Raw genomic sequence first — 19,271 nt, 5'->3', positions numbered from 1 at the left:
TGTGAGATTTAACATTTTTAGATTTATTTCTGTATTTTATTCACAACTTAAGTGCATCATTTTGCTCCTTCCAGCCTCGCAATGATCCAGGTTGGCATGCACCTGTAGTCGGATGTGAGCTGAAGCCTACAGGACGCAATTAAACGACACACACACCGAAAAAAAAAAGTTTTGGATGTGGCTCCGTTTTTATCTTTTACCTAAACGCTGAAAACGGTCGGCATCAACCGGGAACCGAGCCGACTGACGCCGCGCACCTCAGCATTAAATTGGCACCTGAGTTGTAAAATGTCATTGTGCATTTAGTCACACCGTGACTTGGAAAGAGGCTTTCAAATCTGACCAAGTGAAGAGGTGATTAAACTCTATTGACACTTTAATGTTGTCGGAACGAGTCATTTGTTTGTAGAAATTACACGCTTCATTCTTCAGCTGGAGGTGGAGGTGGGAGGGAGAGGGGGGCGGAGGCGGGGTGGGGGGGCGTTTGATGCTCCACAGACTAATCACCCCCAGGGGCAGTTAGGGGGCTGTTGTGATGCGCTCGATTTTGCTCAGTGAATTCATTTTTCTTCCCGTGATAAAGGAAGATCAATGTGTTTTTAATGCAGCCGCAGTTGGGGGAAGACGCTTCATCATTTTGGTTCATTTTCATTTTGCGTTTTGAAAAGAAATGCACAGAAATGAGAAAGTCATTAGTCAGATGCATCGTGCGTAATGGTCAAGAGGATCAAACTGACCCGTTGGTCTCTATGTGAGCAGAAAAGTGAGGAAATCTTTATTTAACATGATTTATTAAGGCTCAACGTAGCAAAATCTAAGAGATAAAAGTGTTGTTGTTTGTGTTTATTCCAGTGTTACCGCCGCTCTTTGGCTCTCTTTATGTGCTGCTGAGCTCCGGACACATTCTCCTCCTCCTGCTGCTGTTCGGTGATCGTTTTTGTGTATTTCTAATAATGATCTGGAAACGGTGAGTCCACATCTGGCGCATGAGCGATTTGTTCCATTGTCATCCCTTCATCCTTTTTTTTGTGCTCCCAGCAGCTGCGTTCATTTCGCGGGACGTCCAAAAACACATCAGGTGATGAATGGGCGCAAGAGCACGTCGGTGCAAAGCTGAACGAACCAACACCTCTTAGCCCCTCACTCTCTCTCCCTCTCTCTCTTCTCTCCTCTCTCTCTCCCTCTCTCTCTGGGGCAGACTCTCTGGCGCCGGCGCCGTGACGTCACCCCATTCACAGCAGCCCTCGAGCCAGCCCTCGCGGCGCCGCTGAGGCGGTTTCCATGGCGACGGGGTTTCGGGGGTTGTCAGTCAGAACCGTGGTTCTCAGCTGATCCACCGGGGGCCGAGCGCTGCAGGTCTCTGTGCCGGGCAGAGAGGTTCAGAACTCCGGCTTGTCTGTCTCAGTGGAGTCCAGGGGGCCAGAACTCATTTATGTGGGCCAAAAGTTGACATCCCCCCCCCTTCTGCGTGTTGATAAAATATGGCAACAAATGTTTCAAAGTCCCTTTTCTAAAGCTCTGTCAAACTGTTTGGGTTTAAACAAACAAAACATCATAAACAAGAAGATTATCTGCGTTTGATCCCCCTTAATTTAACACACATAATCCAGGATATGGCATCTTTTAAGAGGTTAATGGCTCATTTTAAGACTTTAAACATTTCACTTTAACTATGGAAATTCACGTCTCAGCCACGGGGATTCACACGTTCTGTCCCGTTTGCTCAGAGAATTCTCTGGCAAGTTGCATGCTTGTTTCCAGATGTGACAGTATGTTGATTTAGCCTGGACGGGGCTCTAAGTAGAGTAAGTCACACAGAGGAGACTCGACTGCCCACGGCCAAGAAACATGTTTTCTCCTGGCTTTAACCCTCTTGTTTTATTACAAAATCGTTTGTTGATTCATTTATTTATGTCTTATTTATGTCATGGGAATCGTATAAAACAGAACTTTTATTTTTTTGTTCAAAGCAGGCAGAAGTCATTTGTGAAGCTTCTGTAAACTTTCGCCTCTTCCTGATTCAAACACATTCCTCATGGTCGCTTCCTCGGTTGTCCTCCCTTCCTCCCGGTCAGCGGCCTGTTAGTTTGGGCGGAGGAGATAAGCTTTTTTGGAAACAAAGCGGAGCCGCAAGTGAGCCCTGCAGCCTCGGCGTCGGTCTGTCTGCGCTCCGGTCAACTGTTGATCCTCCCTGCAGCTGCACTCACACAACGTAATAAGTAAATATCACTGTGGTTTTAATGCTTTTTCCGACTTCCTACGTGAGTAAAATTGCGTGAAAACCCACAAATGTCATAGTATGAATACAATCGTTTATATAACCGTGTGAGTGAAGGAGTAATCCTGATGCGAACGTCCCTGAAATGTTTTGGTTTCCATTGCTTGGAAAAGTGACTAAGATTTACTGGAGATTTTCGAAGGACACCGAAGAAATATTAGTTTAAAAAACGAGCAACGAATCCCTACAGTGCATTCAAAACGACGTAAAAGTGCGATAAACTCGAGGTAAACAAATATATGACGATTATAAATCCCAGTGTGAACTAATTAGTTGCATACAGAGCAATATATTACATTAATTACGCGTCCGCTCCGGGAGCCTACACGAACCGCGCACTTTAACGCCAAACACACTGATTTATCCCCGTTTAGAGTCCGTATCCTCGTCGGCAGCAGCCGCGACCCGCTTTGCACCGTGAGTAACTTTAGAGTCCCGATCGTGATGAATAAATAGTCTCGTGCTGGAGCTTCTCGCTCCTTGGGCTGCCACGCGCCTGTCGCGTGGAGGAGTGTACCCGTTGAACAGAGGCGCAGGAACTCTTGTAGCAGCGTGGACCCTGCGGGGCGTGGTTTGCTACCATACACCCCCCGAAGCACCGGGGACGTGGAGTCAGCGGGGTGAATACAAGAGGGCACTGCTTCTTCTTCTTCTTCTTCTTCTGCATCATCATCATCACCACCAACAGACAAAAGCAGCCACTGAAATCCAAATCAGACTCAAGGAATAATTCTGGGCTGAGTTACATTTTATAGTTACAATTTATTTACCTTAGAACCACTCTGAGTAACTGGTAGAAGTAGACTAGAAGTATTGTCTTTATTTGAACACATGTCTATCACAGTAATGTGTGTGTGTTAGCTTGGTGTGGTGTGTGTTCACGTTGACGCTCCTCTGTGGTTTGTTTTCTCTGTATTATGGTCAAATTTGCAGGTTGGATTGTTTTAGAAAGTAAACAAACTGCACTGTGGATGGAAAAACAAACTTTTTTTCTGAGGACAGGAAGAGTAATAGGCAATGTGACGACACACACATAGACACACACACACCCCTCCTCTGTTGGACAGCAGGCTGGGCTGCAGTAGCCTCTCCAGGGATGGAGTTTTGAATTTTGCGGCTGTAACCTAATTGTAAACTAGAAGGTACTGAGCTGGCACATACCTACACCAAGGCAGAGGAGTCCTCTTCTACCATGAGAAGTTCCAAAGTTATTGACAAAATTGAGCTGTTTTTGTTATAGCGCAACCATCAGGTCGATTAGTATGGTACTTTTTGAGTAGTGAGCCTCGTCCACTCAATGTTGAGAACATGAAAGTAGTTCTTACAGCGCCACCATCAGGCTGATGGGTGGCAAAGTGAAAAAGCTTCTTACCTTGATCATGTCCGACCTGCCTTAGTTGTGATTGCACACAGAGCAGGTTGCGTTCAAGCTTCTTCTCTGCCAGCGTTCCTCTCTGGCATCGTTTGCAGCAGTGGCTCTTTGCTGTCATCATAGCTTTATATTCTTCATACCCGTATAATGTTATTCTTTGCTTCCTTCTTACTACAGACCCCTTGGCGGAGACAACAAAGGACAATAACACAACACAGAACTGCTTTAGAACGTCGCAAATGTGACATAATTCCATGTTTTGTTGTTCATCTGAAGAAAACTTCAGTCCATCAATGTAGAAAGTTGCTCTAACTAAACCAGTCCTTGGCTTTGACCAAACACATCTGTCTCTGTGTCTCTGTCCACGTCCCTGTCTCTCCCTCAATCTGTCCTGCAGTCCAGATGGGACTCTCTGTGCACTCTGAGCACCAGCCATGGAGGCCTGGCTCTATTGAGAAGCTGCAGAAGGCACGCGGGCAGACAGGAAGCACTGGGAGAGATGGATGGATGGGACAGATGAGGCGGCCAGATTGGACTGGGAGACAAAGGCGCCCCGGCTGTCCGAGTGGCTTCCAGGCTGGTCGTGGAGTGGCCACTCCAAGCCTCCCTGAAGGCCGGCCCTCCTCTGCCCCGCACACACTGCTCCTCCATAACACACAGCTGGCTGGAAACTCTGAGACAGCAGGAGCATAGAAGGATGGAGGTGGACAGCTGAGGCCAAGGGGACAGTATGCTCTAATAATCTAACCTCATTCTACAGTGTAAGCAACTCAACTAGTCGCCACAAGAAGTTGTTAAAAATCCACTTATTTTCTGTGTGAGCTGAACCTCTGAGCTTCTTTGGCTGGTACGATAACTACCAACCAGTTGGCAGCGCGGAAAATTTGGCTGCAGTTTAACTTTTGGGCAATATTGCCCGTTGGCAGACAATCACACGTTAACGTTGCTGTGTCGCCCACCTATCACCGAAGCACAGCTGTCACTGCGGCGAGCAGTCTGTACCTCAGTAATCAGATATCTCCATATCTTGACTTTCAGACAAGAGAGTATGACAGTGTGGATACAAGCTGAAGGTACAGTTAGAATTTTGTGAGAGGAGAGGAGGTGGTATCCATGTGTGAGTGTGTGTGTTTGTGTGTGTGTAAATTAATAAGGATTTATATTTCAGTTAAGATCCACATAAATGCCTCTGTGGTTGAATCACAGGTTCGACTGATCTTCAAGCAGGCAGTCAGTTGTTTTGGTTTCATTTTGTTGGTAAAAAAGCATTCCCATTCCCAGATTGCGTCTATGGATTGTCAACATTGTGGTAACTGAATGTGACTCAATTCAGCTGAAAGTGCTGCTAAATGTCCACATAACAGCACTTTTAACTGTATTACACAGAAATAGCTGCTCTGCTGGACATTTCCCCATTGGCTGAAACAGAAGTAAATAATAAATGAAGTTTCATTTCAATCCTGATTTGCAGTCCATCAGCTTCCTCTATTCCTCTGGGGGAATTGAGAATCTGTACGAGACCTGAAACTAACGCCTGATACCACCGCGGCCTGAGACTTCTTGGATTCTGTGGTGAGTGTATATGTGTGTGTGTGTGTGTGTGTGTGTGTGTGTACATATGTGTCTTGAATAAGTTCTGTCAAGACTTCTTCAGGTTTTTGTTTTTGTAATTTTGCCGGTTATGTTTTATTAGAATCATCCTAAATGTGACATCGTCTGACACTAAAGATATTTCTACTTTGTTATTCACTAAATGTGACTCAACCCCCAAACTTCCAGTATTGTGTAACACAACTCAAAACTGTATCTTGATGCAAAGGGGACAAACGCACCATGGAATAGAACAGAAAGCCTTTATTGTCATTGTACACGTACAACCAGGTAAAAGGCACCATGAGTGTGTCCACAGGTCCCCCTCCCGTCCTGTGCAGACATTTGAGCAGGGACACAAGGGGACTCCAGTCCTGATTGAGCTCTTCCCCCTCAGCAGCTCTTGAAGTGTCTGTTTCCTTCAGCCATATCGCTTTTCTGCAGCAGAGCCCACTTCCTTATAACCCCAAAAGCCTCTGACCACAGTCACGTCGCTCTTACTCAATCTTTATCTATTTATACAGCGCAGAGGGAAGAGAGAGTTAATGTAGGAAGCGCGGGGCTCTCAGTGGAAACAGAGCAGGCCCGGGCTGATTCATCGCTCCGTCCTGCCTGCGCCACCCCTGACCACCCATGCTCCTGTTATTCCCCAGAAGGTAAATGATGTGTCTTGTGTTTGTAGAAAGCCTGAGGGCCGGCGGGTTGATGCGCTGCTAGGTGTTGTCATGGCACATACAGTATATCCCCGACATTCATCTGGGTGCTGCATCTGCCAAACCCCCATTTTCCGTTGATGAGCAGTTGGAAAAGTTCCGTCCAGATCTGCAACTCTTTAAGCCAGATTTGTTTGCCAACATCAGCCAGTTTGTATTCGTCCATTTATCGATCAGCTATACACCGTCTGCCTTTTGAGCCTTTAACTCAGATTCCACTGGATCCTCCAAGCTTTGCTCAATCCAGAGATTAAATCTTAATGCAGAGCCCAGAGGCTTCAAACGCAGACACTGGAGAATATTTCCACTTCCTTGTGCAGCTTTAAAATCCTGGTTCTGTTTTTGAACATTACAGCCAGTCGCAGCCTCACATCAACTAAATCCTCAAAGTGATGTTGGATTACAATAATGCTAATGCTAATAAATGATACAAATCTAAATAAACTAAAGAAATCACAAGTCAGATACAGTTTGATGTGTATGAGCCAGAATAATTTTATTAAATGGTTATCATCTGCTTTTATAAATCATCATTTGGTGTCACAAGCTATTAAGTTTGTTACTAAATGAGTAAATAAAGAGGAAATTGAAGGAGAAAAACAAAGGGATTTACAATTAAAATATAGTGCCACACTTAGAAAATGTAACAATGATGTTTACAAATTCACAATCTGAAAAATCTCCTGGCAATTTGCAGCACAAGCCTGAAGTTTGTGAACTCAGAGCCACAGTCTAAAAAAAACACTGCATCACTTGACAAACCATCCAGGAGCTGTGTGCTGATCACGCGGGATCAGATCAACCGGGTTCAGGGTGGACGGAAGTTCAAAAGAGAGAGAGACGATTATCTTCTTATTTGGCCTTAAATCAGTGCTGGGTGGGTCGCGTTGCGTGAAGGAGTCTGGCGGCCCACATGCATGTTTGCTGGTGTAAGCACGCTGAAGTGGTCAGGTGGACCATTGAGTGCCGCTGCTTTTAACTGATCACAACAACAAAGGTTCTCACGGCCTTAATCCTCTTTGGCTCTTATCTCTCGCCCCTCCTCACCCGTCAGCCATCTCATCGGCTCACGGCGGGATCAGACCCACCAGCGCAGACTTTCTCATGCCTTTCTCCTCTGCCCTTAATATCCATATTACTTTCCCCCCTTCGCTTCCCTCTGCTTTCCCTTCCAGTGTCATCCCTCTCTCCTTTCTGCACTCCTCCTCTGTGTTCCGTCTCTTTTCACCCCCGCTCACTTTATTTTATCACTTTATCTGTCCTTTTTCCCACCAAGGGCATCTGGGTCTTAAAGGCCCCCTCTTCACCCTTTGAGCAACAAAAGCTGAGTCACTTTTGAAATGAAGAACAGAGTCTTTGAACGACGCCTGCTAAGCCCCATTTGAAGAGAAGCTTCAGTCTCTTATCAACAATAGCTCCGGCCCTGTGTGGGGACCATAATCGAGCATAAGGCGGCGCATTCAGAGTGCTGGGAACTCAGCAGCATGTGGGAGAGAAGGAGTGTGTGAATATCAGCTTATTTCAAAAACCTTTCCTCCGCAATGGCGTTGTTAAATCAAATCTGGGTGATGTAATTGTATTACATCCTTAAAGCCTGTGGTGTTTCATTTGTACTTCACTTATACTTCCTCACTTTGACAAGCTCCACCACCGTTGGCCTCAGCCAGCACAGGTTAATGTGGCCATTTACTTTGATATAAGCAGAATGAATCAACCCTTAAAGGCTATTAGTGTTATTAAAAATGCCCCAGAGGGAACAGCTACGGCTTGTGCGTTTGCAGGCTCGGTGTATGCGTCGCAGTTAGCTTTAGATTATTGGGACTTATTGGAGTAACAAGCTAATGGAATTAAGGTGCCGGATTTCATGCGCCGTTGCCAAGATTCGGCATTAAAAGGATGTGTGCTGAATAAATAGTGCTTTAAGCAGATGAGATTCCAACGCAGGAGAGATTCGCTTGTCAGAGCAGCGTTGCCTGCTTGCTTCCCAAGTCAGTGAAACTGTCGAGTGTGCCGCTGACCACGGACAGGTAGATGTATGGAGGATCCGCTTACGTGACGCCTCTTCTTTAGGTGTGAGAGTTTGAGACGCGGAAACTCTTCAAGAAACTTTAAGGACTGCAGCTCATCTCATCTAACGAGTTTGGGAACATAAATGTAAGAGGCTGTTGTTTTCCCCCCCTCAGGAATGCTGGAAACACACCTAAGACACCGGCAGCCCCCTTGAAGAAAAAAGCAGGGATTGCTGCGCCGATCTATATTTGCCAGCTAATTACGTACATGAAAAGCCGAATCAAAATGAAATCCAAATATTTACCAAAATAAACTGGTGTTTTGTTTCATTTCTCCGTCACCGCTGCCAGAACAGAGTCGTCTCTATTACAGATAATTCATCTGATGTTTGTGTTTGTTGGTGGATTAGCTGGGAGGCGTTGCTGTTGGCCCAGGCTGTAAAACGCTCTCATCTGTATTTTAATGGACTAAGAAGCAGTGGGAGGATGTGGCTCTGTGCCACGATTTCACAGTGAAAGAGGGAATCGTATGTAGCAGGTAATCTATTTGTGAGTGTTTTATCCGTATAAATAGAATTAGGGGACGGTTTTGACGACGTATTAAAATGCAAGACTGTGTGCCGGAGCATCCGTATTTGGATCGACCTTAATTAGGGTTTCTGCACAAAATGTTTCTGTGCTTTAATAATGATGCGGCGAATGTGAAAAGTAAACCAAATGTATCGTATGAAATGAGACAGACAGACTTGAAGTGGGAGTGGATTCGCAAAAAATCCACATGGCAGGAAATCAAATCAGAAAGAGACGCATCAGAAACTAATGGCTGCACGTAGGCTGAAGATCAGGAGCCTTACCTAAGTGAAATATGAGCCGCTGTGGTGATTTATCCTTCTGATCAGATTTATGGAAGAAGCTTTACTTTTTATGTTGAGGATAGAATGACAACATGCATGGTTTTCCCTCATACACACACACACATGCACTCTCACAGGGAGTTTGCAGATGGTAGGGTCTCTGTAACCCGGCTCTTTGTGGCCCTTTCCCAGCGTGAGCAGAGGAAGAAAAGGCTCGTCTTTTATCAGGCGCTGAACGCAGCAGTGTTGACATTGGGATGGCACCTAATTAGGTTAGGCCCGGCACAGCATGCATGGTTAACTAGGCTGGCCTAGGCCTGGGGCTGCACAGATCCCAAGGTGACTGCCTGCCACACACACCACAGCTGAGGAATGATACCTCAGGACGCTAATTTACTTTAAAAATTATCTATCTTCTAAAAATATGACTGCAACAAATCCACACGCGCAGCTACAGTTATTTCTCTTCTCCGTCTGCAATTAGCAGGTAATAAAAATAAATAAATAAATGTATGTGTGTGTGTGTGTGTGTTGGCAGAGCTCGGTAAGTATGGAGGCGTCAGTCTGGTCGGGGCGGTGGGACATAAATGAAAGCCAAGTTTTCTCTGTCGCTCGAAAATTACAATTGTTGTGATTCTTCGTAAACAATCTATATATGTTAAAGGGAAACTCTCAAAGCAGCTCAGGTTTGCTTCCTGTTGCAGGGGCAGAAGGTCAATGGGCAGTAAGTCAATCTGTAGGATTCCACCATTCTCTGAGTATTGCCAGATTCAAGCACATTTAGGAGTAAACATGATATTTGTTATAAGTTTTAAAGTGCATGTGAAACGTATACAGTATGAATAAAAGGTTGAGACGGGTCATTACTTGAAACATTACTTGAAACAAATGGGACAGACTTGGTTCTCTGTTTCTCAGTCCTTCCCACACGTCTCACTTCCTGTAAGGAGCCGCGTCTTGTAGCGTCAGGAAGCGTTTCTCGCTGTGGAATCCCCTGTTTTCTCATGCAGTTTTTTGTGTGAGTCAGTCGGGCTGGAAAGGGGATGTAAGCGCAAAAAGAGGATGTGATCTGGTGAGATGTGACACTGACCATCAAGAAGTTTAATATAATCCAAGCTGCTGATTGTGTGAGTCAGGATTAATGTCGGTGAATGCTGCCGGTCACGCAGAGATGGAGTTGTTAGAGAACTCCTCGGCCTTCACAGGTGTCAAAGAATGAAACGAGACTATTTGAATGTCTAAGAGTGGTGGAAGGGAGGAGAGTGTCTGGGCTGCCTATAAAGAAGGACAGAAGGAGAGAAGTGAGAGAGGAGGAGGAGGGAGAGCAATAGGAAGAGATCAGGAGGGAAAGAGAGAGAGGGGAGGGAGGGAGAGGGGCGGAGGGAGGGAGGGGGTGTCCGGTCATGCTCAAGCCCAGTGTCTTTCAGAGAGAAGCGGGAAAGACAGAGGGAGAAGGAGAAAAAAGAGGGGAGAGCGCTTTGCAACTCACCCAGGCTTCATTACCATGTCAATCTGAGGAGAGAGAGAGAGGGAGAGAGAGAGAGAGGGAGAGAGAGAGAGAGGGGGAGAAACAGGCCGGCCAGGGCCCAGCAGTGGGGCCGGATCCATATGGTGCTGCCGGCTCTGGAATGAATAGTGAATGGAGCGGCTGGGCGCTGGGCTGCTGGAATCTGCCTCCAAGCCTTTGTGAACAGGATGACCAAAGACAAGAGGGAGCTCTGCAGATGGCCCGGGCTATAAATAGGTAGCTAGTCTATCTCCGTGCTGTCACTCTTCTTGTCTATCTGCCTCCCAGCTACCCCCCCACCCCCCCCAACACACACACACATGCTGCCAGGCCCCCTGACACCACCAGACCCAGGAAATAAAAGCCCCATGGTTACAAGGCCTCTATGATATCACCGCTGGGCCCAGAGTCTGAGGCGTCCGCAGTTATCGCTGCGGTGTGTGTTGCAGATGCGGGAAAGTATGGGACCATCCATCAGGAGAGGCAGTGTGTGAGAGAGTGTGTGCGTGCATCTGCAGAAAGAGGGAGAGAGAGGGAGAGAGAGAGAAAGAGAGAGAGATGCAAGGCTTGGGAAGGCAGAGAGATTGAGCAGTTGTGTTTTCCTTCCAAACTTCTCGCAGATGGACTTTAAAGTGAGTGATAAATCCGTGTCCAGATTGAGGGTCCTTTTGTCATTAAACTAAGCCTTAGTACTGCTGTCCATCTGGCTCTGTGTGTGTGCGTGTGTGTGTACATACAGTAAGTGTTTGTGCGCGCCGCGATACGGGAGCGCAGAGAGCACTGTGAGCCTTCCTTTTAAAGTGTTGAAGAAGAAAAAGCTAGCCTTCTGCTCAAACATCTCTCTCTCTCGCTCTCTCTCTCTCTCTCTCTCTCTCTCTCTCTCTCGCTCTCTGTCTGACACACACACAAGCGCGGCCAGTCCAGCTCTTGTAAACACACGAGCTTCATCTGCAAGAGCCCCAGACTCTGAGGTGCCCAATCTGTGAGGTAACACCAAAGATAATTGTTGGGAGTGACGGTCAGAGAGAGAGAGAGAGAGAGAGAGAGAGAGAGAGAGAGAGAGAGAGAGAGAGAGAGAGAGAGAGACCATTGGTAAACAGAGAGCTAGATGACTTACGTCTGGACCACACAGTGTAGAAGCATCAGTCAGCCTGGACCTGAGGTGTCACACTAAAGGAGGGTGGCAGCAAAGGGGTGTGTGTGTGTGTGTGTGTGTGTGTGTGTGTGTGTGTGTGTGGTTCCTTGTATCCACATACTTGGTTGAAAAATTCGGATACCGATTTGTGTTTGCGTACGCACAGACTGTGTAAGTGTAACGGCTCTCTTGTGGTGAAAACACCCAGGTGCGCCCCACACAGGCGACATCACTCGCTCACCTGCTGACGCACCAGCACATGACACATGACACACAACGCATGACATCACTGCTTTATCCCCCTGTGGTTTGGGCCCAAGCTCAAACTTAAACAAACAACAAACATCCTCCAGCAGCAAAACTAATTTCAAACTAATTTCAAAATATGTCCGCTTACATCTAAATATTTCTCGGATATCAAATCTTTGCACCGTTGTCCAACACGTCTGAAGCAAAAAAGAAAAAGCCTCTTTGGAAGCGATTACGACTCCCTAACAGCAGATAATGTTATGTATTAAAATGAAACAAAGATTATGGAGCCAGTGTGAGAATGAGAGGCGAGTGGAGATGGACATGTTTTGGCGTTTGTGTGGGAAAACTGTCTTTAAAAGCTCTCCCCAGCAGATACCCTCCATCTGCTTAAGCTCCGCCAGACACCTTGTATCTGTATCTTTACTCCTCGAGGACGCCGCAGAGCAGAGATGGATTTTCGCAGGGACGGCCAAACTATTCACGATAAAACATACAGCGTTTATCAGCTGGACTGGAGGCTTTTTTTTTTTGTTGTTGTTATGGTGCGTGGCAAGAGTTCGGCATCCATCATTGCAGCGCCGCGTTTGTGTCACGGCAACCCAGAGGTCATGAAATGTTTTCAACTACTGTGGCGCTGTCCAAATTTGAGACAGAGCTGTTATCAAGCACACATTACGCAGATGGACGCCAAATATCTGCGCTGTGATTATCTGTTGGTGTGAGAAAAGGTCAAACTCACACATTGTCACTATATTTTTGCTAGTAGTCGTCTAATTATGACTCTCAATGATGCAATTATCCGGTTATGGATTCAACTATTATCCCCAAAAAACAGTTCTGGTGGCAGAAAATGTACTTAGATACCATTGGGCCTGATGGATTAGCAAGGGTCCAAAGAATTTTATGGTTCCAGCATTTTTTCGATGAAAGAGCCACGCCCACTCTACATTCCGCCAATTCTACATCAATCAACAACATCAATAGCCTCTTAACATATCCTGCAATAACTCAGGTAGATGGACGAATAAGACCAACAAACTTAACCTCCTTGGCGGGAAGGTGACGAAAACCTTCTCCTAATCTGTGACCTAAAGTTTGATTTCCAGTTGGAAAAGTCTGCACGTGTTTGTCAGTCCGTCTGTCTGCTCTGAGCCTCGGTGCCCCAGCTGGCCAGAATGTGTTTCAGCTCACCTCCGTGCTGTTCGGACTTAGCAGGTTTAGACCAAAGCAAACAGCAGACCACCATAGAGGGAGGGAGGGGTGGGGGGGGGAGGGAGGGATGAAGGAGATAGAGGGAGCTGTGAGGAGCAGGACAGATGGGACAGGGATCAAGGCCCCGCGTCCCTCTGTCCGTCTGCCTCTCTCCTTTCATTCCGTCTCTCTATCTCTTTGACTCGGCTTCTCTTTTTGGTGCTGGCCGTTATGTGGCACCAGATGACGACTAAAGCCTGTGAGTCTCTGTCATCACCAACACCTGACGTCCCTGCGCGAGGACAACAGAACGGAGGACGAATCTGGAAAGTTGAGAAATGATGAAGATTATGCGATATGTAGAATGTGCATTGGGAAGGACATGGGATGTAGCTTAGGTTACCTGGGTAGCTTGTGCTAACCAGCTAGTGCTAACTAGTCTAGAGACAGACACTGAGGTGACCAGACGTCCCCTTTTTAGAGACAGGGTTCGCGTCTTGTGCGGTTTGCGGCATCACACTGTATCATTGTACCGCTGCAATGTCTTTATTCCGTGCACTTCTTTTGGTCTAAAGGATTTGGACCGACAACCTTTTTATCTGGCAACCTTGCTTTCCCATGACCCCCCCCCCCCCAACCACCACCAACACATGCACACAGAAAGCACCACAAAAAAAAGAAGACAGACAGAGAGACAGAAGTTGTTTTTGTCTTCTCCTTTTCTCCCTCGCTTCCACATATGGTCATCCGTTCTGCCTGTCTATCCGTCTGTCTGTCTGCCTGTCTGCCTGTCTGTCATTACAGTAAATCAGAGGGCTCTCCGGCTTTATCTGAGCGTCCTTCTGGCTGGGACGGCTGCAGCAGATGTTGGAGCCGGGGACAAAATGGATTTCCCCCCGCCGAGAGCAGCTTTTCTTGCCCTCCTTAATGGAGGCTCCTTGAAATGCTAATGCCCCGCCATTAGTATAGAGGTGGTCTCGCATAGTGATGGTGGGAAAAAAACAGGGGAGAAGAAGAGACCGCGATCCCGAGCGCGGAACCATTGTGGCTGAACTCACCCCCGGAAAATACACTGTGCTGATGGAGACAGACGAGCGTCTAGCAGGGGGACGAGGGTGGGCAGAGGGGGGATTAAAGAGAAGAGACGTAGTCCTGCCACACACAGAGACGTGTGATGGCATCTTGTCCACTGACTCCCCCACTCCCTCTCCCCTGCCTCCATTTTCCTCCTCAAAGTTGAGCTAGAAACACAAAAAGGATACGAAGGATAATCGAGCCACTTTCTGCTTCACACCAAAGCGTCGACACTTAAAGGATCAGGTGGTCATTTGAAACTGAAGAGGTTTCACTCGTTGAAAACATTTGATTATCAGGCTTCGCTTTGTTGGGCGTTATCGCGGGAATGAAACGGCGAGAAACAAAGCCGCGCGCTGAGCTGCACGTGTTTCAGCTCTGCAGGCGGACACGATTGTTGTTTTGAACCTTTATTTATTTTGTCGATTTGAGGTTTTAAAGAGCCAGATTATAGTTTGACACACCTGCAGAGGACAGAGTTTAGTATGTTTGATGCAACTGTACCTTAACGTATGTACACACACGCACACACACATGCACACAGGCACACACAGATTTATCTCTCTGGACACTCTTGTCCCTGTCAGCAGCTGGTGGGCTGAGTCCTGTTTGAGCGTGTGTATGCGTATGTGCATGTGTGTGTGTGTTTATGTGTGTGTGTGTGTGTGTGTGTGTGTGTGTATGCAGAGCCCCAGTAAAGCCTGCTGCTCTGCTCTGCTGTGCTGGCCAGGCCATGTGGCCACTTTAAAGCTCCTTTCTGAGAGGCCTGTGAAGTTGTTAAGGAGCTCCACTACACTGGCAGTTGGCTCTGGGAATCCCTCTGCCAGCTGTAGCCTGCACACACACACACGCACACACACACAAACACACACACACACACACACACACCCTCCCCCCAATCCTTTCCCCTCTCTCATGTTCTCTCTCTCATGGTTACAGTTGCTTAATTTCTCTGTGTTTGCTCCCATGTCTGTCCTCTTCCTGTTTGTACGTCTCTCTCTCTTTCTGTGTGTGTGTGTGTGTGTGTGTGTTCCTCTCTCTCACTCTCTCTCTCTCTCTCTCTCTCTCTCTCTGTTCCTAGTTCTGACCGTGGTATCTGCATAATCTATGTAGTGAAACATCATTGCAGACCTTCTGTCTCTTCTGGCATCCGTCCGGCTGCACATGTTTTCTCCTGTATACCTGCTCAGATTGCTGGAAATGCACTTTGGCAGCGAGCGGGGAGCCGCGTGTGGCGATGATGGCTATTTAGAAAAAAGAAAAAACGATTGCGGCGAAGATTGTTGTAGAAAAAAACAAAAAAAACACGAGCTTGAGCAAAAGAACAGAAGCAGTGATAATTGTACGAATAATAGACAGAGCACTTAAGAGATGTTTACACTCTCTTTCTCTCTCTCTCTCTCTCTCTCTCTCTGTCACACACACACACACACATGTGCGTGCTGCAGGGTTGCATCCCTCTCTGAATTTGGCTGACCTTTCATGGAGAGCATAGAGCAGGTGCACCTGTGTCCTGTTGCCTGGCTCACCGTCCCAAGGTCTGCGGCGCACATCTGCTCGAGTGCGCCCGCTTGTACACACAAGGAGGACATTTGCTTGTATTGTCATCAACTCCATTTGCGGTGGAAATCCCTGGCTGCAAGGTTATGGATGGATTGGTGAAGAGGGCCAGCGGCTCCCATATCCATCCGCCGATTCGCCGCCGCCGCCACCGATGCTCAGCAGGAGCACTCGGGGAAAGTGCTTTCCCTGCCAAGGCCCCTTTAATGTGCCGTTTACTTCATGTGGCAACTTCCATTCAATCGGATCCTCAGCTGAGCAAACACGGCTTCTGCTTTTAAGATGTTTCAGGGTCGTAGAAGCGTAGAAGCCACGAAGAAATAACACAGACTGGACCAGAGACGCTGCTGCGTAGCTCGCCAGGTTGTCAGGTGATGGTAGAGAGGCCAGGTGTGCAGCAGGAAAGGAGAAAAATGGAGATTAAGGAGGAATGTGTAGGTTTTCAGTCTCAGATAAGTGATCGAATCTGTCAAACATCTCTGTGCACTTCAGATTCTACGACTGAATCTGGACTCAAGTGTTGTATTTGTCTTATTTTCCTGCATTGTTACGTCTCTTCTGTCCGTTATTCCCTGTTGGAGGAAAAGGAAACTCCTTTGTTCCGTACATGTTCATGCTTTTTTTTTTTTTTTCAGGGATTGTCTGGTTCGTCTACTCAGAGAGCTTTGGTCCGGGTCAGAAACCCAGACTGTAAAGCCCTTTGAGCCTCCCTATGTGATTTTGTTCTGTTCAAACAACAAGGTAACAAATGTTGCTTCCACACAGTTTCCCTCTCTGCTTACTTTCTGAAAACCCTGGAAACAAACATTGGAAAAGAAGTCGCCTTGCTGTTCTCTTGGTTTACTCCAGGACTCGCTCGCATTAAATATTTTCATCTCTGTCTAAACTAAACAGGACTTCTCTAATTATCAGCTGGCAGACAAGGTTTGGAACTCCTGCTGACTCCTCTCTTTCCTCCTACCTGTGCCTCCTCTCCTCCCCTCTCCCCTCCTCCCCTCTCTCCTCTCCTCGCCTCCTCCCATCCTCTCCTTTCTCCAGGGACGGCCGTGCAAGCTGGCGTCCTTTCACTCCACAGATGTCTCTGTTCCTATAGGGCTCTCGCTGTGAGGAGACGTGTTGGCAATCCTGTGAAACACACCTAAAACACACACACACGCACACACACACTCACAGATACTCACACATGCACACACATTCACGAAACACCCAAACACACGGTGTGATACTGCTGTTGTCGCTGCTGGAGTCGTTGTCTGTGAAGACTCTCTCTCTCTCTCGTCTTCGCTCCCTCGCTCCCTTGTTCCTTCCTTTTTTCCTGTGTATCTGTGTTTAAAAGGGAGAGGGAGAAAAGTGAAAAGGCAGTGACTGAGTGTGTGTGTGTGTGTGTGTGTGTGTGTAGGTGTACACACACAACACATCCTGTGTGACAACCTGGTGTAGCCTAGATCTGCCAGAGCTCTCGAGTTGGGTGTGAGAAGGTTGTCACCACATACCTGAGGCTGGTAGGATTAACACTTGGCACAAACGTCAGCACGTCGTGTTCGTTTGTCAATGAGCATCTCAGCAAATTCATTTAGGATTTCACATTTTATACTTTTATTTCATCTTGTGTGCTGCGTTGTGTCGCTCTGCGTTGTGTCGCTCTGCGTTGTGTCGCTCTGCGTTGTGTCGCTCTGCGTTGTGTCGCTCTGCGTCGTCTTCTGCGTTGCTTTCATGAGAGAATTCGTATTCAAATGTGTTTTGCGTGTTTAGGCTCGCATGTTGGTGTGTTTTTCTGTTTTCAGCCGTCGTGCTCTGATATGTTCTCTTGCTGGCTGTACTGTTGTGTGTCACTTTGTGTGTGTGTGTGTGTGTGTGTGTGTGTGTGTGTGTGTGTCCACAGCATGGCAGTCCATCTGTCTCCAGGAGAGCAGCTTCCTGTTCTCCCTCTCTCTCATCTCTGCCACTGCAGGAACACACAACCTGGTCTGACATCCGCTCTCTGTCTCTCTCTCTCACACACACACACACTCACACACACACACACACACACGCACACACACGTATATATATGCCTTCTGTCTGTCTATCTGCCTATCTGTTTGCCTACATGCAGTTGTCTGTCTGTCTTTCTGCACACATCCCAATAAAGCTCATCAAAGCCAGTCATCTGCCTTCCTTCTGTCTCTCTGTCTGCCCGCGTGTCTGCCCATCTATTTGTCTATCATCCAATCGGTCACAAATGATGGGGGGCTTTCACACGCGCCATTTGGCATCCCCAGCTGAAGCTCAATGGAGTGCTAAATGGCAGGGACACAAAATGGCTGCAACAAAGTAGCTGTTGCAAAATGGCGACAGATGGGAGTTGTGACACGGAGTCAAAGGTTTCCGAGTCTTTGGCCTCTGTAGATTGCGCTCGCTTTGAAGCGCCGGCGTCCAGAGAAGTTCAGGTAGGATGAGACGACGGCGTTTGGCTCTCTGCTCGGTCTGATCGATCGCCCCCACTGCTGGCCAGGGTGCTTCACAATGATTGTTCCACAGATCCTTGTTTGCTGGGAACAGCGATGCCTGGGGTGTACGTGTGTGTGTGTGTGTGTGTGTGTGTGTGTGTGTGTGTGTGTGTGTGTGTGTGTGTGTTTGTCCGAGGGGGACATTGATTGGAGCTATTTCTGCTTTGCCACATGACAGATGCAGCCTGTTCACAGCAGAAACGTCAATGCCCACACCTGCTTGGGTGGTGAATGTGAGGCATCACTGACGATTGCCTCTGTGGAGCCAGACTGAGAGACTGACAAAGTAGGAAGAAGGACTTTGTTATAGCACAGATGTCTGTTAGTATATGAATTATCACTCTGGCAAAGAATCTGCTCTTTATTAAGGACAAATATGCTGTTATGATCAATCTAATGCATTGTGAAATCCTCCGTGTGGCTGCATTCATTCATTCAGCGGAGAACAGGAGCTCACAGCATATGATGCATACGTCTCAAACAGAGAGTTGTTTATTGTTGCTGTGCTTATATGGACCATCCAGTGAAATGTTATGAAAATAAATATTATTCTGTATGACTCTCCTTTACAGTTGGTGAAAATTACCGTACGCCGCATGTTGCGCCCGCGTTTCCATCCAGAAATATCAGCTTGCAGCTCTGCACCATCGAGGGGCAATCTGTTGACTGTTGATTTAAAGGAAAGATAACCCTATATCATATTATCCCTGCCCATATGTGTCAACCGCTCTGATTTCAGATTAAAAATACAGACAGACCGAGAGAGAAATTGCGATGAAGACTTTTCTGGCAGATAGGAGTGTTTTAAATGAAGTTAAAAAAATAAAAGAGGAGAGCCAGCCCTGAGCGTTGGGGCGTGTTTGACGCAGGTAGGATTATAGGCCCTAATAAGTTATAAATGATAGTAATGGCCATCTGTTCGCCTATAGGGAGCTTCTAGCCAGCTCTGATTTGGCACGCCGAGCCGCGGCACGACAGACACTCCTTTGAGCATTGGGCGTTTAGAACGCAGCCACCTCGTGCCTGGGCATTTGCTATATTCAGACATGACACTCCGACAGCAGATGCTCAAAGCTAGACTTCAAGACGAGGATAAGTAGAGATTTTTTCCCTTCCTCACCGGGAGCATTACGAACACGGTAGTTATGGAACCATCAAACGTGCTTCCTCCACGGACGATTAAAACCAACCAATTAGGACTGATGGCTGCAGTGTGGCGACAGAAAACTCATACACTGCAGAAATAC

The 19,271-nt window shown here is 47.2% G+C and overlaps 1 long non-coding RNA gene across 1 annotated transcript in view; it reads left to right on the top strand.

Annotated features, from left to right (window-relative positions):
- The first annotated feature begins 1,093 nt into the window (after window positions 1-1,093).
- LOC143012411 (uncharacterized) overlaps window positions 1,094-19,271 on the top strand; it is a 115,067-nt gene continuing 96,889 nt past the window's right edge. Inside the window, exons 1-3 of the long non-coding RNA XR_012965051.1 lie at window positions 1,094-2,212; window positions 4,048-5,222; window positions 5,765-5,896. This is a non-coding gene — a long non-coding RNA (uncharacterized LOC143012411). The remainder of the gene's footprint in view (window positions 2,213-4,047; window positions 5,223-5,764; window positions 5,897-19,271) is intronic.

Source organism: Genypterus blacodes, unplaced genomic scaffold (genome assembly GCF_046128005.1).
Source record: "Genypterus blacodes isolate CSIRO-AG114 ecotype Tasmania unplaced genomic scaffold, CSIRO-AGI_Gbla_v1 ptg000147l_1, whole genome shotgun sequence".
NCBI classification, from domain to species: Eukaryota; Metazoa; Chordata; class Actinopteri; order Ophidiiformes; family Ophidiidae; genus Genypterus; species Genypterus blacodes.
Note: the sequence above shows the minus strand (reverse complement) of the source record. Positions and strands in the feature narration are given on the sequence as shown.